This window comes from Nicotiana tabacum, chromosome 16, assembly GCF_000715075.1.
Source record: "Nicotiana tabacum cultivar K326 chromosome 16, ASM71507v2, whole genome shotgun sequence".
In the NCBI taxonomy this organism is placed as follows: Eukaryota; Viridiplantae; Streptophyta; class Magnoliopsida; order Solanales; family Solanaceae; genus Nicotiana; species Nicotiana tabacum.
In genome coordinates this window covers 87,664,137-87,691,233 of record NC_134095.1, presented here as the reverse complement: position 1 = coordinate 87,691,233, position 27,097 = coordinate 87,664,137, and the positions used below count along the sequence as shown (strand labels likewise).

General features: G+C 39.5%; 24 non-coding genes across 24 annotated transcripts; all 24 read left to right on the top strand.

Annotated features, from left to right (window-relative positions):
* Window positions 1–16,988: 16,988 nt before the first annotated feature.
* LOC142170890 (5S ribosomal RNA) lies at window positions 16,989–17,107 on the top strand. Its single transcript, XR_012700499.1, has one exon. It is a non-coding gene; the product is annotated as a 5S ribosomal RNA (ribosomal RNA).
* A 311-nt stretch (window positions 17,108–17,418) lies between these two features.
* LOC142170889 (5S ribosomal RNA) lies at window positions 17,419–17,537 on the top strand. Its single transcript, XR_012700498.1, has one exon. It is a non-coding gene; the product is annotated as a 5S ribosomal RNA (ribosomal RNA).
* A 311-nt stretch (window positions 17,538–17,848) lies between these two features.
* Window positions 17,849–17,967, top strand: LOC142170888 (5S ribosomal RNA). The gene has a single exon (XR_012700497.1). It is a non-coding gene; the product is annotated as a 5S ribosomal RNA (ribosomal RNA).
* A 310-nt stretch (window positions 17,968–18,277) lies between these two features.
* Window positions 18,278–18,395, top strand: LOC142170960 (5S ribosomal RNA). The gene has a single exon (XR_012700573.1). It is a non-coding gene; the product is annotated as a 5S ribosomal RNA (ribosomal RNA).
* A 311-nt stretch (window positions 18,396–18,706) lies between these two features.
* LOC142170887 (5S ribosomal RNA) lies at window positions 18,707–18,825 on the top strand. The gene has a single exon (XR_012700496.1). It is a non-coding gene; the product is annotated as a 5S ribosomal RNA (ribosomal RNA).
* Window positions 18,826–19,135: 310 nt separating this feature from the next.
* Window positions 19,136–19,254, top strand: LOC142170886 (5S ribosomal RNA). Its single transcript, XR_012700495.1, has one exon. It is a non-coding gene; the product is annotated as a 5S ribosomal RNA (ribosomal RNA).
* Window positions 19,255–19,565: 311 nt separating this feature from the next.
* On the top strand, window positions 19,566–19,684 carry LOC142170885 (5S ribosomal RNA). Its single transcript, XR_012700494.1, has one exon. It is a non-coding gene; the product is annotated as a 5S ribosomal RNA (ribosomal RNA).
* Window positions 19,685–19,995: 311 nt separating this feature from the next.
* Window positions 19,996–20,114, top strand: LOC142170884 (5S ribosomal RNA). Its single transcript, XR_012700493.1, has one exon. It is a non-coding gene; the product is annotated as a 5S ribosomal RNA (ribosomal RNA).
* Window positions 20,115–20,425: 311 nt separating this feature from the next.
* On the top strand, window positions 20,426–20,544 carry LOC142170883 (5S ribosomal RNA). Its single transcript, XR_012700492.1, has one exon. It is a non-coding gene; the product is annotated as a 5S ribosomal RNA (ribosomal RNA).
* A 311-nt stretch (window positions 20,545–20,855) lies between these two features.
* Window positions 20,856–20,974, top strand: LOC142170882 (5S ribosomal RNA). The gene has a single exon (XR_012700491.1). It is a non-coding gene; the product is annotated as a 5S ribosomal RNA (ribosomal RNA).
* Window positions 20,975–21,283: 309 nt separating this feature from the next.
* Window positions 21,284–21,401, top strand: LOC142170959 (5S ribosomal RNA). Its single transcript, XR_012700572.1, has one exon. It is a non-coding gene; the product is annotated as a 5S ribosomal RNA (ribosomal RNA).
* A 311-nt stretch (window positions 21,402–21,712) lies between these two features.
* LOC142170881 (5S ribosomal RNA) lies at window positions 21,713–21,831 on the top strand. The gene has a single exon (XR_012700490.1). It is a non-coding gene; the product is annotated as a 5S ribosomal RNA (ribosomal RNA).
* A 309-nt stretch (window positions 21,832–22,140) lies between these two features.
* Window positions 22,141–22,259, top strand: LOC142170879 (5S ribosomal RNA). Its single transcript, XR_012700488.1, has one exon. It is a non-coding gene; the product is annotated as a 5S ribosomal RNA (ribosomal RNA).
* Window positions 22,260–22,571: 312 nt separating this feature from the next.
* LOC142170958 (5S ribosomal RNA) lies at window positions 22,572–22,689 on the top strand. The gene has a single exon (XR_012700571.1). It is a non-coding gene; the product is annotated as a 5S ribosomal RNA (ribosomal RNA).
* Window positions 22,690–23,001: 312 nt separating this feature from the next.
* Window positions 23,002–23,120, top strand: LOC142170878 (5S ribosomal RNA). Its single transcript, XR_012700487.1, has one exon. It is a non-coding gene; the product is annotated as a 5S ribosomal RNA (ribosomal RNA).
* A 310-nt stretch (window positions 23,121–23,430) lies between these two features.
* Window positions 23,431–23,549, top strand: LOC142170877 (5S ribosomal RNA). Its single transcript, XR_012700486.1, has one exon. It is a non-coding gene; the product is annotated as a 5S ribosomal RNA (ribosomal RNA).
* Window positions 23,550–23,860: 311 nt separating this feature from the next.
* On the top strand, window positions 23,861–23,979 carry LOC142170876 (5S ribosomal RNA). The gene has a single exon (XR_012700485.1). It is a non-coding gene; the product is annotated as a 5S ribosomal RNA (ribosomal RNA).
* Window positions 23,980–24,290: 311 nt separating this feature from the next.
* On the top strand, window positions 24,291–24,409 carry LOC142170875 (5S ribosomal RNA). The gene has a single exon (XR_012700484.1). It is a non-coding gene; the product is annotated as a 5S ribosomal RNA (ribosomal RNA).
* A 311-nt stretch (window positions 24,410–24,720) lies between these two features.
* On the top strand, window positions 24,721–24,838 carry LOC142170956 (5S ribosomal RNA). Its single transcript, XR_012700569.1, has one exon. It is a non-coding gene; the product is annotated as a 5S ribosomal RNA (ribosomal RNA).
* Window positions 24,839–25,149: 311 nt separating this feature from the next.
* LOC142170955 (5S ribosomal RNA) lies at window positions 25,150–25,267 on the top strand. The gene has a single exon (XR_012700568.1). It is a non-coding gene; the product is annotated as a 5S ribosomal RNA (ribosomal RNA).
* A 311-nt stretch (window positions 25,268–25,578) lies between these two features.
* LOC142170954 (5S ribosomal RNA) lies at window positions 25,579–25,696 on the top strand. The gene has a single exon (XR_012700567.1). It is a non-coding gene; the product is annotated as a 5S ribosomal RNA (ribosomal RNA).
* Window positions 25,697–26,007: 311 nt separating this feature from the next.
* On the top strand, window positions 26,008–26,126 carry LOC142170874 (5S ribosomal RNA). The gene has a single exon (XR_012700483.1). It is a non-coding gene; the product is annotated as a 5S ribosomal RNA (ribosomal RNA).
* Window positions 26,127–26,437: 311 nt separating this feature from the next.
* On the top strand, window positions 26,438–26,556 carry LOC142170873 (5S ribosomal RNA). Its single transcript, XR_012700482.1, has one exon. It is a non-coding gene; the product is annotated as a 5S ribosomal RNA (ribosomal RNA).
* Window positions 26,557–26,867: 311 nt separating this feature from the next.
* LOC142170899 (5S ribosomal RNA) lies at window positions 26,868–26,986 on the top strand. The gene has a single exon (XR_012700508.1). It is a non-coding gene; the product is annotated as a 5S ribosomal RNA (ribosomal RNA).
* The last annotated feature ends 111 nt before the right edge of the window (window positions 26,987–27,097 follow it).

Sequence of the window (27,097 nt, the reverse complement as noted above, 5' to 3'; positions counted from 1 at the left end):
GAAAGCACAAAAGTGAGTGTGGTCACGGACTGCCCATCGCGGATCGCACAATTTTGAGTGCGGCTGCAGAGATACCAGGTTTAGACTACTGGTTCTTTGAAGATACCAGGACCACTCAAAACTGAGTGCGGCCGCACAACAACCATCGCGGACCGCACAATTTTGAGTACATCCGCATAAACACTTTGTTGGGTCTCTGAAGTTCAACTATGTAGACCGCACAAAATTTGATGCGGCCGCGAAAACCAACCACGAACCGCACAAAATTGAGTGCGGCCGCACAATCTAAGTAATTAAAAGTGCCTTGAACTAGGGTATTGCGAACCGCACAATTTTGTATGCGGTCGTATACCCTATCACGGACCGCACAAAAGTGTGTGCGGCCGAGAAATTCAAATCATATCGGCACTGAGGTACGATTAATACAAGGGTTTTCACTAATTAGGCAAGATTTATGGCAATTAGACAATAAAAGCTACTAACCCCATCCCTCATTATGCATTCAAACACTACTCATATGTTTCTAAGCAAGTATTAAGCAATAATTTGACATATTTGGCATGAACCTAACCCTAGCTAAAGAACAAAACTAAAACAAAGATGAAATTAATTCATTGAAATGAGCATACTAGTAGTGAAATGTAGTAGGAAATCAATACTTGATGAGTAAAAGATTAGATTGAAAACAAGGAAGTGCATTGTGCTTTAGGCTTGCTTGAGAGGTCAGAGTGAGTAAAGTGTGAATAGTTTCAAGAAGTCCTATTCATACTCTGACCCCAATGATCCACCGACTTACCTGAGTGTGGCCGCACAATTTTGGTGTGGTCTGCACTCTTTACTTTTTGTAGCTCAGCATCAGATTTATTGGCGTGGTCCGCATAAAAATGGCTGCGGTCGTACAATTTGTGTGGTCCGCAAAATTTTGGGCGCGACCGTGAATTCTTAAGGGATTGTGTCAGGCCAAACTTCAGAGAGTTGGCATTTTCCCTATTCCATTTGTGAGACCACACACAGAATTATGCAGCCACGAAGTGCTTGTGCGGTTCGCATAATTCTAGCACGGTCCGCACAATTTATCCCCTTAGCCAAATTTTTCCTTGTCAATTTCCTTCACTGCATAACCAATTCCTGCATACACTTCATAACCAGTTAGTCCAAAGCAATGCCTAATCTAAGAAGAAAATCAAAAGAAAGAAAAACGCATGGGTTGCCTCCCAAGAAGCGCCTGATTTAATGTTGCGGCACAACGCATGTTACCATCATTCATTTGAAATGGATCAATGCCACCACGTGGCCATCATCAACCTTACCAAGGTAGTGCTTCACCCGGTGCCCATTGACTCTAAAGATATCACCATTCTTGTTTTTCAAATCTAGAGCACCAAAAGGAGTCACATGCACCACTTCAAAGGGACCACTCCACTTTGCCTTTAGCTTTCCCGGAAACATCAGTAACCGAGAGTTGAATAGAAGAACAAGGTCACCTTCTTTGAATTCTTTATTTTGAATATACTTATCATGTAGATACTTCATCTTGTCCTTATATAAGGACGAACTGGAGTAAGCATGGAATCGTAACTCATCAAGTTCATTCGATTGCTCCACCCGAAGATTGGCAGCTACATCCCACTCAAGGTTCAATTTCTTCAACGCCCACATGGACTTGTACTCTAATTCCACCGGGAGGTGACATGCTTTCCCAAACACCAACCGATACGGAGACATACCAATTGGAGTCTTGTAAGATGTTCTATAGGCCCATAAAGCATCATCAAGTTTCCTTGACCAATCAGTCTGGTTTACATTGACAGTCTTGGATAGAATACTCCTGATCTCCCTTTGGAGACTTCAACCTGTCCACTTGCCTGGGGGTGATAGGGGGTTGACACCTTTTGAGTGAAACCATACTTGGAGAGTAAAGAGTCAAAGTCTTTGTTGCAAAAATGAGAACCCCCATCACCAATAATGGCCTTTGGGGTGCCGAACTTTGTGGATATGTTTTTCTTCAAGAAGGCCACCACACTCTATGCTTCATTGTTGCGCAAAACCACAGCTTCAACCCATTTGGAAACGTAATCCACAGCAACAAGAATATAGGTGTTCCCACATGAACTCACAAATGGACCCATAAAGTCGATACTCCACACATCGAAAATATCAATATCAAGGATGGTGGTGAGAGGCATCTCATTCTTCTTGGAAATCCCACTGACCCTTTGGCAATCATCATAATGCTTAACGAGCTCACTAGCATCTTTGTACAAGGTAGGCCAATAGAATCCATAGCTTAGAACCTTTATAGCAGTTCTCACCCACCATGGTGACCACCATAGGGCAAAGAATGGCAAGCTTCAAGAATACCCAATTGCCCTTCTTCTGGAACACATCTCCGGATAACACCATCGGTGCAAATTTTGAAAAGATGTGGTTCGTCCCAATAATAATCCAAGCAGTCCTGTTTGAGCTTCTTTCTTTGGTTTGAAGAGAACTCATTCAGGACATTTCCGCTCACAAGATAGTTAGCCACATCGGCGAACTAAGGCATCCCAATCAAAGACATGGCAAGGAGTTGTTCATCTGGAAATGAATCATTGATCTCAAGGCCATCATGGGGCCTCCCCTTCTCTTCCAAATGGGACAAGTGGTCTACCACTTGATTCTCACTCCCTTTGCGGTCTACGATTTCAAGATCAAATTCTTGTAGAATAATTACCCACCGTATCAATCTAGCCTTAGAAAATAATGAAGCACCGTGTGATCGGTGTGAACAATCACTTTGGTACCCATGAGGTACGGGCGGATCTTTTCCATAGCAAAGATAATGGCTAAGATTTCTTTCTCGGTCACCGTATAGTTAACTTGGGTGTCGTTCATGGTCTTACTAGCATAGACCGGATGGAATATCTTATTGATTCTTTGCCCCAATATCGCTACTACCGCCATGGCGCTAGCATACACATGAGCTCAAATGGTAGGCTCCAATTTGGTGCGGTAATGATGGGAGTGGTAGTCAACCTATACTTGAGTAGCTCAAATACCTTCATACAGTCATCATTGAACACAAATTTTGTATCTTTTTCCAACAACTTGCATAAGGGGTTCACCACTTTTGAGAAATCCTTGATGAACCGTCGGTAAAACCTCGCGTGCCCTAGAAAGCTCCTCACTCCTTTGACGAAAGTAGGAAGAGGGAGTTTTGATATCACTTCGATTTTTGCTTTATCCACTTCAATAACATTCTTGGAGATCTTGTGGCCGAGGACAATGCACTCCTCGACCATAAAGTGACACTTCTCCCAATTAAGCACCAAGTTGGTCTCTTCACAATGTGCCAATACCTTATCAAGATTATCCAAACATGCTTCAAAAGAATCCCCCACAACAGATAAATCATCCATGAAAACCTCGAGGAAGTCCTCCACCATATCCATCAATATTGCCATCATACACTGCTGAAAAGTAGCCGGTGCATTACTTAAACCAAATGGCATCCTTGAGAATTCAAATGTGCCATACAGACAAGTGAAGGTGGTCTTTTCTTGGTCTTCGGGTGCAATAAGAACTTGGTTATATCCGGAATACCCATCCAAGAAGCAATAATAAGCACGTCCGGCTAGCCTATCCAACATTTGATCAAGAAATGGAAGCGGAAAATGGTTTTTCCGAGTCACTTTGTTGAGCTTCCTATAATCCATGCATACTCTCCAACCAGTGACAGTTCTTATGGGGATCAACTCATTGTTGTCATTTGTAATCACAGTCATTCCCCCTTCTTTGGGACACATTGCACCGGCAAAGTCCATGAACTATCAGAAATGGGATAGACAACCCCAGCATCCAACCATTTAATGATCTCTTTATTGACTACCTATTGCATGGCCTCATTCAACCCTATTTGATGTTCCACGGAGGGTTTGTCATCCTCTTCCAATATGATTTTCTACATGCAAAAGGCGAGTCTTATACCCTGAATATTCGCCAATGTCCAACCTATTGCTTTTTTCCTCCTTTGGAGCACCACAAGGGTGGAAGCTACCTGCATGTTAGTTAAGCATGAGGAAAGAATAATAGGTAAAGTGGAACAAGGGCCTAAGAACTCATACCTCAGGTGTGAAGGCAAGGGATTCAACTCCAATGTGGGAGGCTCCTCGATTGAGGGTTTTGTTGGTGGAGTCTTCCGGTTCTCAAGGTCCAAGGAAAGCTTTCGGGGCTCATATGTATATGATCCCATTCCTTGAAAAGCATTGACATATTCCACCAAGACTTCCTTCTCATCCACATCATGATTCAATAACACAGCTTTTAATAGGTTTTCAACATTAATCACAGCACTTGTGTCACAACAATTACTTCGGTCACAAGATCCACAAACAAACACACTCTGTTGCTATTAGGCTGCCTCATTGACTTGCAAATATGGAACACTACTTTTTCATTGCCCACCCAGAAGGTGAGCTCCCCAGCTTCCACATCAACTAAGTCCTTCCATATTCCTAGGAAAGGTCTCCCCAATATGATTGGCACCTCGTAGTCAACCTCACAGTCAAGTATCACAAAATATATGGGAAGTAAGAACTTGTCGACCCAAACTAGCACATCATCAATTATCCCCAATGGCCTCTTCATTGTGTGGTCCACCATTTGCAACCTCATGGATGTGGGTCTTGTTTGCCCAATCCCCAATGTCTTGAACACAGAATAGGGCATCAAGTTAATGTTTGCCCCCAAGTCACACAAAGCTTTGTTGAAATCGGCACTACCAATAGTGCATGGGATTGTAAAGGCACTAGGGTCTTCTAACTTTGTGGAGTGTACAATGGCACTCACTTGATGTGTCATTTTGATCATTTCACAGTTCATTGATCTCTTCTTTGTTACCAAGTCCTTCATGAACTTGGCATATCTTGGCATTTGTTCTAAGGCTTCAACTAATGGCACATTTGTGGACAAACTTTTCATCATATCAATGAATTTCTTGAATTGATTCTCATTATTTTGCTTTTCAAGCCTTTGAGGATATGGTGGAAGAGGCCTTGGAAAAGGAGCCTCAGCTTTAGGCACTACCTGATCCAGTATGTCTATCACATGTCCCCTAGACAGGTTTACATCATCTTGTGTCTCCTCCACATTTTCATCAATGTCTATCCTCACTTCATCATTTACTTGAACATCATTGCTTAGCTCATCATCATCTTGCATCACCACATCATCATTCACAATCTTTCTTAAGTTTGAGGTACTAGCAACTCCACCTTTCCCACTTCTTGTAGTCACCGCCATAGCATGCCCCGTATTGTTCCCACCCTTCAGGTTTACTACTGTATCACTTGGTAGTACTCCCTTAGGGAGAGTATACAAAGCTTGAGAAATTTGGGCAAGTTGGACATCCAAGTTGCGGATAGAAGTGTTGTGGGAGGCTAATTGTGCATCGGAGTCGGTATTTTTCTCCATCATCTGCTTGAACATATTTTCAATCTGTCCCATCTCATTGTTGGAAGAACTAGGACCTTGTGACAGATCAGGAGGCAGGTTGTTCGGTTGTTGATACATCGGGGGCCTTTGAAAGCCTGGCCCCCGATTCCATTGATTATTGTTGTTCCAACCCCCTTGATTGTTATTGCCTCCCCAATTACTATTATTGTTGCCACCCCAATTGCCTTGATTTCCTTGATTGCCCCAATTTTGATTGTTGTTGTTCCCCCAATTGCCTTGGTTGTTGTTGTTTCTACTATTCCAATTTCCTTGTTAACCTTGATTCCCCCAATTTTCCTGGTTTCCCTGTGATCTCCACTGTTGTTGATTCGGATCATTGCCCTGTTGACCTTGATAATTTTTTACATATTGAAACTCTTCACTTTGATCATCATATGAATCATCTTGATTGTACCCACTACCACTTCGCTCAAATTGATTCGTATTGTTTTAAACTTGTTGACCTCATTGCCTTCTCTTGTTGACCATCATGTTCACTCCTTCCATGGCATTCACTTGTTTTGGCCCTTGAACTTGTTGAAGCTGAGCTTTGGCCAATTGGTTCATGGTAGTTGTCAACTCGGCTATAGCTTGGTCGTGGTCATGTAGCTCCTTGTGTAGGTGAATAACCTTAGGGTCACCTTGTGGCACATTGGCTCTACTTTGCCATGCCGAAGAGGTATTCGCCATCTCATCAAGTATTTCACACACTTCGGCATATGGAGTGTTCATAAAGTCCCCTCGACGAGTTGGTTAACCACATATTGGTTTGTTATGTTGATCCCCCTGTAGAAGGTCTGTTGGATCATGGCCTCAGTCATACGTTGTTCGGGCACTCTTTTACCATTGTTCGGTAGTTCTCCCAAATCTCATGTAATGGTTCATTTGGATCTCATTTAAAAGCAAGGATCTCATCTCTTAGCATCGCCATATGACCCGGAGAAAAGAATTTGGAAATGAACTTTTTTGCCAACTCATCCCAAGTGTGTATGGAATGGTTGGATAACCTCTCTAGCCAATCTAAATCCTTCCCCCTTAGAGAAAATGGAAAAATCCTTTACTTCAATGCGTTCTCGGATACATTAGTCTGCTTGCTACCCCAACACGTGTCAACAAAACCTTTGAGATGCTTATAGGCATTTTGGTGTGGAGCTCCGGTGAAGAAACCCCTCTGTTCCAACAGTGTAAGCATGAAATTTGTTATTTGAAAGTTGCCCACCCTAATCCAAGGCGGGACTATTGCACTTGCATAGCCTTCATTGGGTAAGACCCAGTGGGCTGCCTTTGGAGGAAGTGGGGGAGGGTTTGGGATGTTGTCATTAGGCAGGCGGCCTCTCCTTTGTACTTGAGGTTCAATGTCATGACCCAAAATCTAACCATGGTCGTGATTGCGCCTATCGTGTTACAAGGCAAGCCTACTTCCAAAAATATTACTACTAAATCGATTATAAGAAATTAATAAAATATTTCAACATTTAAATTTTTTATAGACTAAATCAACTCTAAATATAATATAGAAAAAATACGGAAATGAGCCCCAAACATCGGGGTGTCACTAAGTTATGAGCGTCTAAAACTATAAACTAAGATATATAAATTATCTAATTGTCCAAAGAAGAAATGACAAAAGGAGTAACAAGGTCCTGCGGACACTAGCAGCTACCTTGCAGTCTCCAAAGATAGCCAGCCTGAACTCAACGATCGTCGCGCTCTAACTCACCTGGATATGCACATTATGAGTACAACCGACTCAGTAGTAACAGAAATAACTAAGGAACTGATCGGTAATGACGAGCTAAGCAAAACAGTCCAATTATTTATTTTTCACAATTTTAAAAATAACATGAATAAACAGGTAAATTCCATAACTCAGTAAATACCACAAATAAATTTTGACAGATAAATGCAGCAACAGCAAAAGTAAATGCAACCTCACAGCAATGTAACTCCATCACTCAGCACTCGCACTCAGCACTCAACACTCAACACTTAATACACTCAACACTTTCAACACTTTGCGCTCACTGGGGGTGTGTACAGACTCCGGAGGGGCTCCTAAAACCCAAGCTCTAAGCACGGACAACTCACATGCCATAATATCAATACCTGGATCCGCACGGTCAACTCACGTGCTACGTGGACAACTCATCCATTATGGTATCAATACTTGGTCCCACACGGTCAACTCACATGCTACGCGGACAACTCACGCGCTATGGTATTAATATCCTCACAACCAGGCCCTCGGCCTTACTCAATCATGTACCTCACTAGTCTCACCATCATCAACAAATAAGGGGACACAGCCCACATCAAGTATCATAGCATATTAGCAATTAATAAAGACTGAGGTAAACATATACAATAATTTTATGGCTGAATATAAATAATGTGAGCATGAATAAAGTCTAAGCATGATCTCTAACATGAAGGCAGACAAGTTCAACAACAAGTAACTACGTAAACACATATGATGGCCATGAGGCCTCACGGGACGGACCAAGTCTCAATCCCTTGAGGAATACACCCATACACCTGTCACCTAATGTGGGTATCACCTCCAAACAGTCACACGATATCAAATTCTCCGAGTTTATACCTCAAAACCAGAGTTAAAACTGTTACTTACCTCAACATCGTAAAATCCTACTCAGGGATGTATTCGTCCCTCGACTCGGTCTCCAAGAGCTCTGAATCTAACAATAATCAGAATAATAATATCAACATCGCTAGAGAATCAAATTCCACAATAAAAATTATAAAATATACCAAAAAACCGAAATCGGCCAAAACCCGACCCCCGACCCACGTCTCGAAATCAGTCAACAATGATAGAATCAAAATCCTTGTCCTCTCCCGAGTCTAACCATATAAAATTTATCAAAATCGGACTCCGTTTGGTCCCCCATATCCCCACTTAAAACTCTCCAAAACTCAAACCCTAACTCACTAAATTTCACTTTGAAATCTTCAATCAAATCCCAAAAACGAAGATGGATTCATGAAATATAACCAAAACGGAGTAGAGAACAGTTACCCCAATCCCTATGGTGAAAATCGCCTCCAAAATTGCCCAAATCCGAGCTCCCCAACTCAAAATATGACCGAATGAACAAACTCTAGTTTTATATATTTTTTGCCAGCTATTCTACCTCGTTTCTCGTGCCAAATGATCTTGAAACTCACTTTTTATGCCTCTAATAGATTCCTTGTGAAATTTAAGTCAAGTTAGGATTTTGAATCACTCAATTTGACCTTATAATGAATGAGATATGTTAGTTTCAATATTTGCAAATAGTGCAGATTTTTAAATACGCCGTCAGTGGCAATTTCGTAATTACTCTAAAAAATCTAGCAACCTAATTCTTAGTAAAATGACCATAAAATCCTCATACGATGTCCAAATTCGATGATTCTTTTTGCTATGGGTTCGTAATTACGATATGGATCTAATGCTTCAATAAAAAAAGAAATCGGAGCTCCTTTGTTCAATATGATATCAGTTATGCTTGAAGAAACGGCGTCGAAACATAAGAAAAACGAGCGCAACACAACCCAAACCTATCCAAAACTCGCTCGAGGCCCTCGGGACCTCAACCAATAATTCCAACAAGTCATATATCAATACTCGAACTTAGTCGAACCTCCGGAACACCCAAAAACACACTAAAACATCAAATCAACCTCGAATTCAAGCCTAAGAACTTCTAAACTTTCAACTTTCGCCAATTCAAGCCTAATTCTACCGTGGGCCTCCAAATTATATTTTGGACACACTCGTAAGTCTAAAATCACTCAACGAAGCTAATCGAATCATAAAAATCTAAATCTTAATTCGTTTACTCATAAGTCAACTTCCGATTGACTTTTCTAACTTAGCTTTCGAACTAAGAGACTAAGTGTTCATTTCACTCCAAATCTCGAACCCAAACATACCAACTCGATACAACTCAACCCAGCTGAAAAACACATAATTAAGCTTAGATGAAGGAAATGGGGCTACAATTCTCAGAACGAACGACCGGGTCGTTACATTCAAGATGAACCTCATCCACTTGTTCGTCATCAACCTCTTCCCCCTGTGGTATATTCCCGAGGTCTTCGTTGTTAAGAGCCATTTGGTAACTATAATCAATTCACACACAAAATTAGAAAAACGGAAGGAAGGAAAAACAAAACACACAAATACTCAGATATATAGTTAAGACCATCTAACTCCCCGGCAATGGCGCCAAAATTGATCGACTCCAAGCCTACACTACTATTGAGTAGAGAGGGTGGTCGATGCAGTTTTAACCCAACTAGGTCGGGATCGAATCCACATGGAGTTAATGATTGGAATTAGGTTTATATCTAAGCTAAATGTGGGCTTTGAATCTAACTACACTTCCACAAGTTTTGGGTTTGATTTCTACTTCTAACTTTACTCTAAAGATTGCAATGATTGAAACTAAGAACAATATTTTTGTAGTTGTTTTTCAAATGTTTAAAGAGACTAGGTTCGTGACTTCTACCTAGGTGGATATCCAGCGAGTAGCAAGAATCTAAGTTAAGCTTGATTAGTTGGGGTGGTAATATAGCTATCACACACGGGTGCTCACTCTATACCTCTTGGTAGTTTGAGTGATTTTGCCCAGTTTGGCTTTCTCAAGTCCAAATGGGTATTTATACAATTCAAGTGATATTAGCTCAAGTCGGGTATTACTATCTCTAGGTTTAACCCTTTAATTGGGGCTACCAATTTTTTGAGTTCACCTCAATTCCTTGTTAGCCTAGTTTTCCTAGACTTAGTCCCTCTTTCTAAAGTAGAGACTAAGTCATAAAGGCATGAATCAATGTTTGCAACCATTAATTCTATAGTTCTAGCAAGAACTAGCTAATTATCACTAACCCACTCACATTCAATCCCTAAAATCAAATACCCATCAAATATCCACACTAGGGTTGGGTCACAACTCTAGCTATGGGTTTAGCTACTCATGGAAATAACAAAAATTAAAGATGAAATGAAGATAAAATTCATAATACTAGATTAAAGGATGAAAATCTAATAATAAAAGATGAATCTAGTACAAAATTTCCCAAAACAAAAAACTCAGCCGTCTCAGGTGCTCCTCTAATACATAACATGACCTAAAAATGGCAAAAAGTTTTATTTATACTAAGCTGAAAATATCTGACAAAAATACCCCTGCGAAGGTTGTGCGACCGCACTCTTGCTTTTGCGGCCGCACAATTCTGAGTGCGGTCCGCGTTCTTAAATTTTTGATCTAGGTTGAGCTGAGCTTTCGCGGACCACATAATTTCGATCGCGGCCGCACAAAGGACTTCAATAGCCGCACAATTCTGCCGCGGACCGCACTTCTCTCTTTTTCTCAAATTGTAAGCTCTCTGAACCTCAGTCATCGCGGTCCGTATAATTTCAAACGTGGCCTCATAGGGACTTTTGCGACCGCACATTTCTAGTGCAGTTCGCACTCATCTTTAACCCAAAAATCACACTCTCTGAATCTCCCTTATGTGGATCGCGTAATTATGCTCATGGCCGCATCATGACTTTCGCGGCCGCACAATATTTGTTTGACTCCTTTGTGAGTTGCTTAAGGTTCCTTTGGCTCATTTTGAACAATTCCTATAAGCAAGCATATTTCATTAGATTCCGGGAATACCTTCAAGCATTTTTAGCCTAAAACACAAGTAAAAGAGAGCAAATAATAGGTTAAAATCCCTACTTATCACAAACAAACATGGCACAACAGGTAGAGTCTTTCATTTTCAGTAGGTTATAATTGTGTAAACAGATCTCAACCAATTTACTTAAACATGTGAGTAATTTTGTTAACAGACTTCCCAATTTAGATCTTATGTTCAGCATCATTCACTCAAATTACTAGGTTATTAAAGTAAATAATACTCAATCTGACAAGAGAAGTTCTCAACAGGAAGCATGGTAGTTTATACATGAAATCTTCTCAACTGGGGGCATGTGAAGGTTCATGATCAATATTGCACTAACAGAAGCAGCATGATAAGTGAGGGTACAAGCACAGAAGTCAAACAGAGGTCATTCAATCAATGTGGCAATGTAAGTAACATACAGCTACACTACAGGGTTCAAACAATCATGAGGAAACAAATGATGACATGGCTGATCAAGACATAGTGAGTAAGTGGGGTTGATGGACTATTCCAACAAGTTCATCACATGACTTTAAACCACAATGATAGACATACATGAGATGTTTAGAACAGATATGGCACTAATAACATGATTGTCAGCTATGATCATCAAAGAAAATAGATTGAATACAAGACATGAGATAGAATAAGAACCATTCAATCGAACAAGAAAAAATAATACATATTTATGGTCATGAAGATCAAGGCAACATGTTACTGAAGATATGAAGTCTTAACAGAATATCAAAAAGAGTTCAAGAACATGATTTAATTGACTTAGCAGACATGACAATGTCTATATGATTATTACCTTTTGATTTCTAGGGATGAATCACACATAATATTATTAACATAAGGTTTAGCCTATTTAATCATGTATACTTAATAGGATTTTTTCATAAGGATATTGCAGCATCAACTTAACTAACTAAACTATGAGAGTTAAGGTTCAATAATCATCACAGATCAAATATCAACACAAAGAAACATAACTAATAGGAAATATCATTATTCTTAGAAGAAACAGAATAACATGAACAATGACATAGTGAAAGCCACACACTAGCATGCTCAGCAGGTGATTATCAGTGTTAACGGCATAAAAACAGGCAGTGTATACTAACCTTTTATGGAGCAGCAAACCAAGTAAATGCTAACAGCCATCTAAGATCTCCAAACCTACAACAATCAACTCACAGTAGATTGAACTCGAGCGGAATGAAAGGAAGAAAAGAGGAAATTAGATAACTACTATTGGGAACTCAAACTTAGCATAAAGCCTCAAATTTAATGCTCTTCTTCGAATTTTTATGTATGTCTTAGTGTTTCTGATTGTATTAGGTGTGTGTTTGGTGAGGACATTGAATGCCCTATTTACAGTGGCATTCAAGCCTTAGGGTTCCGATTGATTTCAAATCGATAGTGGAGAGTGACGATTGCACAGATGCACGGGCGGCCCATCCATAAAGCAAGTAAAGCAATTGCTTTAGGCCCCATATTTGTGGGGGGGCCATTTTTGTTACCCCTAGTAGGCTATGTATAAGTTTAAAAAAAGTTTCTTGAAGTGAAAAAGTTTGATTTTCTTTCTTTAACGAGTATATAAGAAGGATTTGTAACTGCTATGATTTCTGCCATGAAAATTGCACTTGAAATGAATATCGAACCCAAATTTCGTAAGAAACATATGATATATAGGAACTAACAATTGATGATAATGTTGATAATAAAATCTCAAAATCTTTCGATGAGTCCTTTGGAGTTGATTACTTTATACATAGTAGACAAGGCTATTTTTTCACTTCAAATAGATTTGAACAATTCGAAGCTTATGAAATATTTTTGGTTTAGCGGTAAAAACTAAGATCACTAGATGATGAAATTTTGAAATAATATTGCCTTAATCTTGAACGTTCCTTAAAGCATAATAATCAATTCGAAATTGATGGTTTAGATTTATTTTCGGAATTAAAAATATTAAGAAAAATAATACAATTAGAAGATAACAGTTTAATTGATACACTCGGTCAAATAAAAAGATTTGATTCTTTTTCCAATGCCTATATTACTTATGGAATAATGTTAATAACTCTTGTTACCGTCGTTTTCAGTGGAAAGAAATTTTCAAAATTAAAATTGATAAAATCTTACCTAAGATCAATAATGTCTCAAGAAAGGTTAAATGAATTAGCTATATTGTCAATTAAGAAAGACTTATTAGGAGTTATTGATTATAAGAAAATTATTAATAACTTTGTATCTAAGAAAAGCTAGAAAAATAGACTTCGAATAAATAAATAATTTTTTTTATAAAATTAAGGCCCTTCGTAAAGTTTGGCTTTAGGCCACAGAACTCCTCTGGCCGCCCCTGAACAGATGATGATAGCAATAAAGGTGAAGAATAGAAATGAAAGAGGGGAAAGGTAGTGTAGGATTTACTTGGGCACGAGGAGAGGAAGAGCCGACCGTTGAATCCATCGGACCGCTGGTCAAATCCTAATGTCTAGAGGTCATTGCGTTTGACCTCTGGACATTGAATAATGATGATTAAGTTGAAGATAATAGTTATGCATGCTTCGATTCAACGGAACGGAGAAGGGATGATTAAGTTGAGGTTGCATAGTTTAGGTCTACGGTTTCTAATTTGGGATTTGAATTGTAGCAATGAAGGGTAAAGGTTTTAGGCGGGATTCGAGGTATACAGGGACAAGATAGATGTTTCGGGCTTGAATCGAGTGACCTTGCAAAAATTTCTGCAAGGTTTTTGATTGATAGGGTTTGATGGCTTGAGAGAAAAGAGAAGAAAAGGGTAAATGAGGTTGGCGGGTCAAGCGGATGAATGATTAGGTTTAGAGGGGTTTGGTTAGTTTAATGTGCACGAATGAAGGGAAGCCGTTAGATTATTCTGATCAACGACTCCGATATTTTGGAGATAAAGGAAAGGAAAAATATTTAAAGCGGATGAATGATTAGGTCTAAATGCATTGTGCTTCTTTTGTGGGTGTATAGGAGGGGCGACATGTCACCTTTTTATTGGCTTATAGAAGAGGGAACGGATCGCCAACTTGGATAGAGAGGGTTGGTTCCGGGCCGGATAAAATGTATTGGGCATGTGATTTGGTATAATTCAGCTGGTATGGGATTTAAAATGTAGACCCGTTGAATTTAATTAGACAATAATAATTACAGCATTTTGAGTTTTTAAAACCTGTATTAATTAAATTAATTAGACTTAATTAATCTTAATTGATGAAATATAATCATTAAATATATTAATAATTATTGTAATTAATTACTTATTGAAATTAATTATAATTGTAACGACACAACCGGTCATTTTGAGCATTTTTATCCTACTCAGTTGTTTGAAGTATTGAGTAGCTTCATATGATGTATTATAACTTGTGTGAATCGTCGGTTTTGGTTATCAGGTGATTCGGAATTTGATTTGGAAGAATGATTCTCAACTAGGAACCTTTAAGTTGGAAGAGTTTATCAAGTTTGACTTTTGTGTATTTGACCCCAGAATAGAGTTTTGATGGTTTGTTAGGTCGGGATGGTGATTTTGGACTTGGGCGAATGCCCAAATTTGTATTTGGATATTTCTTGAAGGTTTGGTGTTAATTGGCGAAAGTTGGCAATATAAAGGTTTGAAAAGTTCATAGGTTTGACTGGGAATTGACTTTGATGATATCGGATTTGGATTGTAGTTATGAAAAATTGAAATAGCTTTGTGATGTCATTTGGAATTGTGTATAAAATTTAAAGTCATTTCGGGTTGATTTGATATGGTTTGGCACGAGTTTTGGAAGTTGAAAGTTCATTAAGTTCGAATTGAGGTGCGATTTGTGGTTTTGATATTATTATGTGTGATTTGAGGCCTCGAGTAGGTCCGTGTTATATTTTAGGACTTATTGGTATGTTCAGACGGGGTCCCGAGGGTTCCAGGCATGTTTCGGATTGAATCGGACCATTTTGGATTAGAATGGAATTGCTGAGATTTTTGATACATAGTGAGACCGAACCTGCGAAATATTGGGCACAAGTGCGGAGCCGCAGAATCGGTACATCGAGGGCAGAAGCGGTAGTGGATGCATGGGAGCAGAGTCTACAAATGCGGAGGATTGGACGCTGAAACGAATCCGCAGATATGGACATTTTGATCGCAGAGGTGAAATGTCTAAGCTGAACAAGTTATCCGAAATGGGAAAGATTATGCCCATCTGCGGGAGCCCAGATACAGGCGATGTCTCGCAGGAGAGGAAGGCAGACTGGGAGAGAGATTTGTAGAAGCAGAAGGTATATTGCAGCTACGATGTCGCAGAAGCGGAGTAAAGTCTGCAAGTGCAACTGGTCGGGCCCTGAGTGTTTTTCTACAAAAGTGGAGTTTTGTCGCAGAAGCGACACCATAGAAGTGGCCCTTTTGATTATTGTATTCACGTTTTGAGATATGGAGCTCGATTTTGGGATATTTTGAAGGAGATTTTAACCACATGGATTGGAGTAAGTATTTTTTTACTTGGTTTTGATTATATTCCATGATTCCATCTTCGATTTTGGCCTTTGATTGATGATTTTTCAAAGAGAAATTGGGGGGTTTTGTCTAAACTTTCATGTGTTCTTGTATACTTGCTTCTATGTTATATGATTTGGACTGGAAGCTTGTGACCACGCTGGGCGAAGATACCCAGCTCAGCCTATTTATTGCGAATGATGTAATATGATCACAAAAGCGAGGCTCGCAAATGCACATCACAAATGCGATATATGCAGGCTTGCACCAGTAAAGTCTTCCACCATCAGTTCCAAACTCTTTTGTAACACATCCGAAAATCACTCGAGACCCTCGGGCTCCAAACTGAACATGTACACAGGTGTAATAGCATCCTACAAACTTGCTCGCTACCTCAAATCATCAAAATAACAGTATCACCTGTTTTTATCCCCAAAAAAATAAAGAGCGCAAGAGCATAGAACTAGTTGTGAATAGTTGAAACTTTAAATAGTCATAACTTTACGCTCAATTATCGGATTGACAAGATCTTTTTTTTGATTTTCGGTATTTTTTCGAGATCTAGCTGTGCAAACTGCCGTAAGGCGGTTTGGACGAGCGAATTTCGAGAAAAATAGCCTTTTACCCATTCAATTTGTATTTCCCCCTAAGTTGGTGCAACTATATAGTTCGTTCTTATAGAATAATTAGATGGAATAAAAGAGTTCAAGGTCGAAATGCCTGCAATACTGCGAATGTGTATGTCAATTTCAGTGTTTGAAATTCAATTTCAGAAAACGAAACAAATCTCATCAGTGATTACTATCTATATTTAAAATAGCAAGAATTATTAGGCAAGTCTAACTTGGCTCATTGGTTTTTCTCTTATAATCTGGCTATTTATGTACCTCCACTACGACGGTTCAAACCTGGATGAAAAACCAACGTCTCATTTTACCTATAATTTTGTATTTCATAGGTATAGATCTTGGATATTTTTGTATCTCAAGTACAATGGTTCAAATGTTGATGGTTCATGGACTTGATATGAAACGTGAAACAATGCACGAGCCCACATCGAACACGCCATCAAATACGATTTGATAATAAAAATAAAGAAAATATATAAAAATTACGATTATCAACCACGGGCTTAGCAAAGAGGATCTTGACATGTCACTACGTCTTGGTTTCGAAGGCGGCATCCGTAAAAATACATAAAATCAAAAGAGGAATCGCGTAAAACGGATAAATGAGCGTAAAGTTATGTCGTTTTAAGGCTTCACACTTTCGCACCTAGAGCGGAAGGAGGAAGGGTAATAAGAAAATTTAGAGTGCAAGGAATGTTGGATGCGATCATACCAGCACTAACGCACCGGATCCCATCAGAACTCCGAAGTTAAGCGTGCTTGGGCGAGAGTAGTACTAGGATGGGTGACCCCCTGGGAAGTCCTCGTGTTGCATCCTTTTTTTGGCAAAATTTGTATCCTACTTCTTTTAATATATCGATGGTAGATCCAATAAAATCACAAATGACTTTTACGCAGTGTAAACGATATTTTTTTTACATGAATGATAAAAAAAAATTAAAGAGGATCTTGACATGTCACTACGTCTTGGTTTCGAAGGCGGCATCCGTAAAAATACATAAAATCAAAAGAGGAATCGCGTAAAACGGATAAATGAGCGTAAAGTTATGTCGTTTTAAGGCTTCACACTTTCGCACCTAGAGCGGAAGGAGGAAGGGTAATAAGAAAATTTAGAGTGCAAGGAATGTTGGATGCGATCATACCAGCACTAACGCACCGGATCCCATCAGAACTCCGAAGTTAAGCGTGCTTGGGCGAGAGTAGTACTAGGATGGGTGACCCCCTGGGAAGTCCTCGTGTTGCATCCTTTTTTTTGGCAAAATTTGTATCCTACTTCTTTTAATATATCGATGGTAGATCCAATAAAATCACAAATGACTTTTACGCAGTGTAAACGATATTTTTTTTACATGAATGATAAAAAAAATTAAAGAGGATCTTGACATGTCACTACGTCTTGGTTTCGAAGGCGGCATCCGTAAAAATACATAAAATCAAAAGAGGAATCGCGTAAAACGGATAAATGAGCGTAAAGTTATGTCGTTTTAAGGCTTCACACTTTCGCACCTAGAGCGGAAGGAGGAAGGGTAATAAGAAAATTTAGAGTGCAAGGAATGTTGGATGCGATCATACCAGCACTAACGCACCGGATCCCATCAGAACTCCGAAGTTAAGCGTGCTTGGGCGAGAGTAGTACTAGGATGGGTGACCCCCTGGGAAGTCCTCGTGTTGCATCCTTTTTTTGGCAAAATTTGTATCCTACTTCTTTTAATATATCGATGGTAGATCCAATAAAATCACAAATGACTTTTACGCAGTGTAAACGATATTTTTTTTACATGAATGATAAAAAAAATTAAAGAGGATCTTGACATGTCACTACGTCTTGGTTTCGAAGGCGGCATCCGTAAAAATACATAAAATCAAAAGAGGAATCGCGTAAAACGGATAAATGAGCGTAAAGTTATGTCGTTTTAAGGCTTCACACTTTCGCACCTAGAGCGGAAGGAGGAAGGGTAATAAGAAAATTTAGAGTGCAAGGAATGTTGGATGCGATCATACCAGCACTAACGCACCGGATCCCATCAGAACTCCGAAGTTAAGCGTGCTTGGGCGAGAGTAGTACTAGGATGGGTGACCCCTGGGAAGTCCTCGTGTTGCATCCTTTTTTTGGCAAAATTTGTATCCTACTTCTTTTAATATATCGATGGTAGATCCAATAAAATCACAAATGACTTTTACGCAGTGTAAACGATATTTTTTTTACATGAATGATAAAAAAAAATTAAAGAGGATCTTGACATGTCACTACGTCTTGGTTTCGAAGGCGGCATCCGTAAAAATACATAAAATCAAAAGAGGAATCGCGTAAAACGGATAAATGAGCGTAAAGTTATGTCGTTTTAAGGCTTCACACTTTCGCACCTAGAGCGGAAGGAGGAAGGGTAATAAGAAAATTTAGAGTGCAAGGAATGTTGGATGCGATCATACCAGCACTAACGCACCGGATCCCATCAGAACTCCGAAGTTAAGCGTGCTTGGGCGAGAGTAGTACTAGGATGGGTGACCCCCTGGGAAGTCCTCGTGTTGCATCCTTTTTTTGGCAAAATTTGTATCCTACTTCTTTTAATATATCGATGGTAGATCCAATAAAATCACAAATGACTTTTACGCAGTGTAAACGATATTTTTTTACATGAATGATAAAAAAAAATTAAAGAGGATCTTGACATGTCACTACGTCTTGGTTTCGAAGGCGGCATCCGTAAAAATACATAAAATCAAAAGAGGAATCGCGTAAAACGGATAAATGAGCGTAAAGTTATGTCGTTTTAAGGCTTCACACTTTCGCACCTAGAGCGGAAGGAGGAAGGGTAATAAGAAAATTTAGAGTGCAAGGAATGTTGGATGCGATCATACCAGCACTAACGCACCGGATCCCATCAGAACTCCGAAGTTAAGCGTGCTTGGGCGAGAGTAGTACTAGGATGGGTGACCCCCTGGGAAGTCCTCGTGTTGCATCCTTTTTTTGGCAAAATTTGTATCCTACTTCTTTTAATATATCGATGGTAGATCCAATAAAATCACAAATGACTTTTACGCAGTGTAAACGATATTTTTTTTACATGAATGATAAAAAAAAATTAAAGAGGATCTTGACATGTCACTACGTCTTGGTTTCGAAGGCGGCATCCGTAAAAATACATAAAATCAAAAGAGGAATCGCGTAAAACGGATAAATGAGCGTAAAGTTATGTCGTTTTAAGGCTTCACACTTTCGCACCTAGAGCGGAAGGAGGAAGGGTAATAAGAAAATTTAGAGTGCAAGGAATGTTGGATGCGATCATACCAGCACTAACGCACCGGATCCCATCAGAACTCCGAAGTTAAGCGTGCTTGGGCGAGAGTAGTACTAGGATGGGTGACCCCCTGGGAAGTCCTCGTGTTGCATCCTTTTTTTGGCAAAATTTGTATCCTACTTCTTTTAATATATCGATGGTAGATCCAATAAAATCACAAATGACTTTTACGCAGTGTAAACGATATTTTTTTTACATGAATGATAAAAAAAAATTAAAGAGGATCTTGACATGTCACTACGTCTTGGTTTCGAAGGCGGCATCCGTAAAAATACATAAAATCAAAAGAGGAATCGCGTAAAACGGATAAATGAGCGTAAAGTTATGTCGTTTTAAGGCTTCACACTTTCGCACCTAGAGCGGAAGGAGGAAGGGTAATAAGAAAATTTAGAGTGCAAGGAATGTTGGATGCGATCATACCAGCACTAACGCACCGGATCCCATCAGAACTCCGAAGTTAAGCGTGCTTGGGCGAGAGTAGTACTAGGATGGGTGACCCCCTGGGAAGTCCTCGTGTTGCATCCTTTTTTTGGCAAAATTTGTATCCTACTTCTTTTAATATATCGATGGTAGATCCAATAAAATCACAAATGACTTTTACGCAGTGTAAACGATATTTTTTTTACATGAATGATAAAAAAAAATTAAAGAGGATCTTGACATGTCACTACGTCTTGGTTTCGAAGGCGGCATCCGTAAAAATACATAAAATCAAAAGAGGAATCGCGTAAAACGGATAAATGAGCGTAAAGTTATGTCGTTTTAAGGCTTCACACTTTCGCACCTAGAGCGGAAGGAGGAAGGGTAATAAGAAAATTTAGAGTGCAAGGAATGTTGGATGCGATCATACCAGCACTAACGCACCGGATCCCATCAGAACTCCGAAGTTAAGCGTGCTTGGGCGAGAGTAGTACTAGGATGGGTGACCCCCTGGGAAGTCCTCGTGTTGCATCCTTTTTTTGGCAAAATTTGTATCCTACTTCTTTTAATATATCGATGGTAGATCCAATAAAATCACAAATGACTTTTACGCAGTGTAAACGATATTTTTTTTACATGAATGATAAAAAAAAATTAAAGAGGATCTTGACATGTCACTACGTCTTGGTTTCGAAGGCGGCATCCGTAAAAATACATAAAATCAAAAGAGGAATCGCGTAAAACGGATAAATGAGCGTAAAGTTATGTCGTTTTAAGGCTTCACACTTTCGCACCTAGAGCGGAAGGAGGAAGGGTAATAAGAAAATTTAGAGTGCAAGGAATGTTGGATGCGATCATACCAGCACTAACGCACCGGATCCCATCAGAACTCCGAAGTTAAGCGTGCTTGGGCGAGAGTAGTACTAGGATGGGTGACCCCCTGGGAAGTCCTCGTGTTGCATCCTTTTTTTGGCAAAATTTGTATCCTACTTCTTTTAATATATCGATGGTAGATCCAATAAAATCACAAATGACTTTTACGCAGTGTAAACGATATTTTTTTACATGAATGATAAAAAAAATTAAAGAGGATCTTGACATGTCACTACGTCTTGGTTTCGAAGGCGGCATCCGTAAAAATACATAAAATCAAAAGAGGAATCGCGTAAAACGGATAAATGAGCGTAAAGTTATGTCGTTTTAAGGCTTCACACTTTCGCACCTAGAGCGGAAGGAGGAAGGGTAATAAGAAAATTTAGAGTGCAAGGAATGTTGGATGCGATCATACCAGCACTAACGCACCGGATCCCATCAGAACTCCGAAGTTAAGCGTGCTTGGGCGAGAGTAGTACTAGGATGGGTGACCCCTGGGAAGTCCTCGTGTTGCATCCTTTTTTTGGCAAAATTTGTATCCTACTTCTTTTAATATATCGATGGTAGATCCAATAAAATCACAAATGACTTTTACGCAGTGTAAACGATATTTTTTTTACATGAATGATAAAAAAAAATTAAAGAGGATCTTGACATGTCACTACGTCTTGGTTTCGAAGGCGGCATCCGTAAAAATACATAAAATCAAAAGAGGAATCGCGTAAAACGGATAAATGAGCGTAAAGTTATGTCGTTTTAAGGCTTCACACTTTCGCACCTAGAGCGGAAGGAGGAAGGGTAATAAGAAAATTTAGAGTGCAAGGAATGTTGGATGCGATCATACCAGCACTAACGCACCGGATCCCATCAGAACTCCGAAGTTAAGCGTGCTTGGGCGAGAGTAGTACTAGGATGGGTGACCCCCTGGGAAGTCCTCGTGTTGCATCCTTTTTTTGGCAAAATTTGTATCCTACTTCTTTTAATATATCGATGGTAGATCCAATAAAATCACAAATGACTTTTACGCAGTGTAAACGATATTTTTTTACATGAATGATAAAAAAAATTAAAGAGGATCTTGACATGTCACTACGTCTTGGTTTCGAAGGCGGCATCCGTAAAAATACATAAAATCAAAAGAGGAATCGCGTAAAACGGATAAATGAGCGTAAAGTTATGTCGTTTTAAGGCTTCACACTTTCGCACCTAGAGCGGAAGGAGGAAGGGTAATAAGAAAATTTAGAGTGCAAGGAATGTTGGATGCGATCATACCAGCACTAACGCACCGGATCCCATCAGAACTCCGAAGTTAAGCGTGCTTGGGCGAGAGTAGTACTAGGATGGGTGACCCCCTGGGAAGTCCTCGTGTTGCATCCTTTTTTTTGGCAAAATTTGTATCCTACTTCTTTTAATATATCGATGGTAGATCCAATAAAATCACAAATGACTTTTACGCAGTGTAAACGATATTTTTTTTACATGAATGATAAAAAAAAATTAAAGAGGATCTTGACATGTCACTACGTCTTGGTTTCGAAGGCGGCATCCGTAAAAATACATAAAATCAAAAGAGGAATCGCGTAAAACGGATAAATGAGCGTAAAGTTATGTCGTTTTAAGGCTTCACACTTTCGCACCTAGAGCGGAAGGAGGAAGGGTAATAAGAAAATTTAGAGTGCAAGGAATGTTGGATGCGATCATACCAGCACTAACGCACCGGATCCCATCAGAACTCCGAAGTTAAGCGTGCTTGGGCGAGAGTAGTACTAGGATGGGTGACCCCTGGGAAGTCCTCGTGTTGCATCCTTTTTTTTGGCAAAATTTGTATCCTACTTCTTTTAATATATCGATGGTAGATCCAATAAAATCACAAATGACTTTTACGCAGTGTAAACGATATTTTTTTTACATGAATGATAAAAAAAAATTAAAGAGGATCTTGACATGTCACTACGTCTTGGTTTCGAAGGCGGCATCCGTAAAAATACATAAAATCAAAAGAGGAATCGCGTAAAACGGATAAATGAGCGTAAAGTTATGTCGTTTTAAGGCTTCACACTTTCGCACCTAGAGCGGAAGGAGGAAGGGTAATAAGAAAATTTAGAGTGCAAGGAATGTTGGATGCGATCATACCAGCACTAACGCACCGGATCCCATCAGAACTCCGAAGTTAAGCGTGCTTGGGCGAGAGTAGTACTAGGATGGGTGACCCCCTGGGAAGTCCTCGTGTTGCATCCTTTTTTTGGCAAAATTTGTATCCTACTTCTTTTAATATATCGATGGTAGATCCAATAAAATCACAAATGACTTTTACGCAGTGTAAACGATATTTTTTTACATGAATGATAAAAAAAAATTAAAGAGGATCTTGACATGTCACTACGTCTTGGTTTCGAAGGCGGCATCCGTAAAAATACATAAAATCAAAAGAGGAATCGCGTAAAACGGATAAATGAGCGTAAAGTTATGTCGTTTTAAGGCTTCACACTTTCGCACCTAGAGCGGAAGGAGGAAGGGTAATAAGAAAATTTAGAGTGCAAGGAATGTTGGATGCGATCATACCAGCACTAACGCACCGGATCCCATCAGAACTCCGAAGTTAAGCGTGCTTGGGCGAGAGTAGTACTAGGATGGGTGACCCCCTGGGAAGTCCTCGTGTTGCATCCTTTTTTTGGCAAAATTTGTATCCTACTTCTTTTAATATATCGATGGTAGATCCAATAAAATCACAAATGACTTTTACGCAGTGTAAACGATATTTTTTTTACATGAATGATAAAAAAAAATTAAAGAGGATCTTGACATGTCACTACGTCTTGGTTTCGAAGGCGGCATCCGTAAAAATACATAAAATCAAAAGAGGAATCGCGTAAAACGGATAAATGAGCGTAAAGTTATGTCGTTTTAAGGCTTCACACTTTCGCACCTAGAGCGGAAGGAGGAAGGGTAATAAGAAAATTTAGAGTGCAAGGAATGTTGGATGCGATCATACCAGCACTAACGCACCGGATCCCATCAGAACTCCGAAGTTAAGCGTGCTTGGGCGAGAGTAGTACTAGGATGGGTGACCCCCTGGGAAGTCCTCGTGTTGCATCCTTTTTTTGGCAAAATTTGTATCCTACTTCTTTTAATATATCGATGGTAGATCCAATAAAATCACAAATGACTTTTACGCAGTGTAAACGATATTTTTTTTACATGAATGATAAAAAAAAATTAAAGAGGATCTTGACATGTCACTACGTCTTGGTTTCGAAGGCGGCATCCGTAAAAATACATAAAATCAAAAGAGGAATCGCGTAAAACGGATAAATGAGCGTAAAGTTATGTCGTTTTAAGGCTTCACACTTTCGCACCTAGAGCGGAAGGAGGAAGGGTAATAAGAAAATTTAGAGTGCAAGGAATGTTGGATGCGATCATACCAGCACTAACGCACCGGATCCCATCAGAACTCCGAAGTTAAGCGTGCTTGGGCGAGAGTAGTACTAGGATGGGTGACCCCCTGGGAAGTCCTCGTGTTGCATCCTTTTTTTGGCAAAATTTGTATCCTACTTCTTTTAATATATCGATGGTAGATCCAATAAAATCACAAATGACTTTTACGCAGTGTAAACGATATTTTTTTTACATGAATGATAAAAAAAAATTAAAGAGGATCTTGACATGTCACTACGTCTTGGTTTCGAAGGCGGCATCCGTAAAAATACATAAAATCAAAAGAGGAATCGCGTAAAACGGATAAATGAGCGTAAAGTTATGTCGTTTTAAGGCTTCACACTTTCGCACCTAGAGCGGAAGGAGGAAGGGTAATAAGAAAATTTAGAGTGCAAGGAATGTTGGATGCGATCATACCAGCACTAACGCACCGGATCCCATCAGAACTCCGAAGTTAAGCGTGCTTGGGCGAGAGTAGTACTAGGATGGGTGACCCCTGGGAAGTCCTCGTGTTGCATCCTTTTTTTGGCAAAATTTGTATCCTACTTCTTTTAATATATCGATGGTAGATCCAATAAAATCACAAATGACTTTTACGCAGTGTAAACGATATTTTTTTTACATGAATGATAAAAAAAAATTAAAGAGGATCTTGACATGTCACTACGTCTTGGTTTCGAAGGCGGCATCCGTAAAAATACATAAAATCAAAAGAGGAATCGCGTAAAACGGATAAATGAGCGTAAAGTTATGTCGTTTTAAGGCTTCACACTTTCGCACCTAGAGCGGAAGGAGGAAGGGTAATAAGAAAATTTAGAGTGCAAGGAATGTTGGATGCGATCATACCAGCACTAACGCACCGGATCCCATCAGAACTCCGAAGTTAAGCGTGCTTGGGCGAGAGTAGTACTAGGATGGGTGACCCCTGGGAAGTCCTCGTGTTGCATCCTTTTTTTTGGCAAAATTTGTATCCTACTTCTTTTAATATATCGATGGTAGATCCAATAAAATCACAAATGACTTTTACGCAGTGTAAACGATATTTTTTTTACATGAATGATAAAAAAAATTAAAGAGGATCTTGACATGTCACTACGTCTTGGTTTCGAAGGCGGCATCCGTAAAAATACATAAAATCAAAAGAGGAATCGCGTAAAACGGATAAATGAGCGTAAAGTTATGTCGTTTTAAGGCTTCACACTTTCGCACCTAGAGCGGAAGGAGGAAGGGTAATAAGAAAATTTAGAGTGCAAGGAATGTTGGATGCGATCATACCAGCACTAACGCACCGGATCCCATCAGAACTCCGAAGTTAAGCGTGCTTGGGCGAGAGTAGTACTAGGATGGGTGACCCCTGGGAAGTCCTCGTGTTGCATCCTTTTTTTGGCAAAATTTGTATCCTACTTCTTTTAATATATCGATGGTAGATCCAATAAAATCACAAATGACTTTTACGCAGTGTAAACGATATTTTTTTTACATGAATGATAAAAAAAAATTAAAGAGGATCTTGACATGTCACTACGTCTTGGTTTCGAAGGCGGCATCCGTAAAAATACATAAAATCAAAAGAGGAATCGCGTAAAACGGATAAATGAGCGTAAAGTTATGTCGTTTTAAGGCTTCACACTTTCGCACCTAGAGCGGAAGGAGGAAGGGTAATAAGAAAATTTAGAGTGCAAGGAATGTTGGATGCGATCATACCAGCACTAACGCACCGGATCCCATCAGAACTCCGAAGTTAAGCGTGCTTGGGCGAGAGTAGTACTAGGATGGGTGACCCCCTGGGAAGTCCTCGTGTTGCATCCTTTTTTTGGCAAAATTTGTATCCTACTTCTTTTAATATATCGATGGTAGATCCAATAAAATCACAAATGACTTTTACGCAGTGTAAACGATATTTTTTTTACATGAATGATAAAAAAAAATTAAAGAGGATCTTGACATGTCACTACGTCTTGGTTTCGAAGGCGGCATCCGTAAAAATACATAAAATCAAAAGAGGAATCGCGTAAAACGGATAAATGAGCGTAAAGTTATGTCGTTTTAAGGCTTCACACTTTCGCACCTAGAGCGGAAGGAGGAAGGGTAATAAGAAAATTTAGAGTGCAAGGAATGTTGGATGCGATCATACCAGCACTAACGCACCGGATCCCATCAGAACTCCGAAGTTAAGCGTGCTTGGGCGAGAGTAGTACTAGGATGGGTGACCCCCTGGGAAGTCCTCGTGTTGCATCCTTTTTTTGGCAAAATTTGTATCCTACTTCTTTTAATATATCGATGGTAGATCCAATAAAATCACAAATGACTTTTACGCAGTGTAAACGATATTTTTTTTACATGAATGATAAAAAAAAATTAAAGAGGATCTTGACATGTCACTACGTCTTGGTTTCGAAGGCGGCATCCGTAAAAATACATAAAATCAAAAGAGGAATCGCGTAAAACGGATAAATGAGCGTAAAGTTATGTCGTTTTAAGGCTTCACACTTTCGCACCTAGAGCGGAAGGAGGAAGGGTAATAAGAAAATTTAGAGTGCAAGGAATGTTGGATGCGATCATACCAGCACTAACGCACCGGATCCCATCAGAACTCCGAAGTTAAGCGTGCTTGGGCGAGAGTAGTACTAGGATGGGTGACCCCTTGGGAAGTTCTCGTGTTGCATCCTTTTTTTTGGCAAAATTTGTATCCTACTTCTTTTAATATATCGATGGTAGATCCAATAAAATCACAAATGACTTTTACGCAGTGTAAACGATATTTTTTTACATGAATGATA